Below are 1,901 nucleotides of genomic sequence, written 5' to 3' on the forward strand. Positions count from 1 at the left end.
GCATGTGAAATCAATGATATTATTCTAAAGTTTCCACACTCAGTTGGGTCTCCTTTCTTTGGAATGGGAACAAATATAGATCTCTTCCAGTCAGTTGGCCAAGTGGTTGTTCTCCAGATAATATATGGAGCCAAAAAATATCTGGTGTTTTTCCTCTTCAAGATTGTTAATATCTTTTGAATTGTGCTGACATCTCAATGACAGTTCAAATCTACTAGCTGTGCAGAGAGAAAACCATGGGCAATCTCTTCCTATGCAATTTACATCCTCTGAAAACTTACTGCAGAGTTAGCTACAAATCAGTTCCAACCAGGTAGCACATAGCAACATTTGACAACTTTAGGGAGCCCTGGTGGTATGGTGTGTAGAGTTGTACTGCTAATCTAAGGGTGGCACCTCTGTTTCTAATCTAACAGTGGTTCCTAGGAAGAAAGAAGGGCATTATCTTCCTGTGCAATTCACAGTCTTAGAAATCCTGCTTGAGAGTCAGTCATGAGTCAATTCAGAATCAAAGGCAATGAGTTGTGGAGTTTGTATTTTTTTTTAGTTGTTGGTAAATTTACGATAATCCATCATCTTAGCTTCCTTCTCCTCACGATTCTTATCAGTCCCCAGATTACTTAAATACTGCCCAGAAGAACAGTTGCAGTAGTAATTAAAAACCAAGATATTTGAAACCTAAGTAGAGAGTTTATTGCGTTAGGGCCTGATTCGTTCTAAAGGCAAAAGCGGAAATCAGAGATATTCCAACTTAAAAAGTACTCAACCATCTTTGAACATGGGGTAGGCCAGAGAGATGGAATGTGGGCAGTGTGGCAAAGCTGAGGGCAGCCCTAGACTGACAATCAGCAAAAAATTAAGGCACTCACTTTTAAAACAGAAAGAATGCTGACAATAAAGTGAATAAACTTGGGAGCAAATCCTTCAAATGAGACCAAGCAGGTAAGAGCCCAGCTGGCTAACATTAATTTTGCCTTGTTGTAAACATGGGCAGAGGTGAGAGTACCAGCTTGCACTCGTGACCTATGGAATCAAGAGATAATAAATGGATGTTGTTTTAAAGTGCTGAATTTATAGAAATGTGTTACACAGCAATGAGAAACAAATCCACCACTTTTCCACTTTCAGAACCCCAATTTAATAGGATTGCAGAGCCCTTTCCTTCCTCTCACAGAACGGCTAATGAAAGAATTCAATCACAGGAAACAGCAGCTGTGCTTTTTCTCTCTGTCAAGGATGTGAAACTACCCTGCTCCCTTTTCACAGGAATAGTTTATCTGAGACCCCAACTCACTTCCTTATCTTGTAGGAAGCATCTGTGAGCATCCCTTCCCCAAATTCCTTTTAAGAAAATATAAAGTCCCTCTCTAACTTTTAATAGAGGCTGGTCTTCTGCTTGAGAGCCAGCCTGGAAGTTTCTCCTCAATAAACTGCCTTTCTCAACCTAAACTGGGTTCTGTCCTTCCTCGGTGATCTTACATTGATGGTGCTGAAACCCAGGAGGGACACTTTCCAGGAGGCAACAAACTCTGATTCCCAACTTTCCCTGTCTCTTTTTCCCCCCTCCCTCTATCTCACTCTCTCTGTCTTTATTGCCTTTTAAGCCTAACCCACAGAGACTAGAAATCTCTCCCAAGATTCCTACATTGAAGTAAACAGAGATAGAAATAACCTAGTCTCCTATTGCCTTCATAAATGGGAAAGGGATTTTGCCACAATCTCACATTGAGTTTTTCTGGAAACTGTGAAATTGGCTGCTATCTCGCCTCAATATAGCCTGTCCCTCTCACCTCTGGTCAAAAAAGCACCTGGGAAGTGCTGGATCACCCTAATTCTCCTGACTGATCTGCCTCCTGAGAGAAGATACCTTTCTCCAGATCTTTCTGCATTTTGCCATTGCT

The sequence above is a fragment of the Elephantulus edwardii genome, unplaced genomic scaffold (genome assembly GCF_000299155.1).
Source record: "Elephantulus edwardii isolate Elephantulus edwardi_28Jun2011 unplaced genomic scaffold, EleEdw1.0 scaffold00661, whole genome shotgun sequence".
NCBI classification, from domain to species: domain Eukaryota; kingdom Metazoa; phylum Chordata; class Mammalia; order Macroscelidea; family Macroscelididae; genus Elephantulus; species Elephantulus edwardii.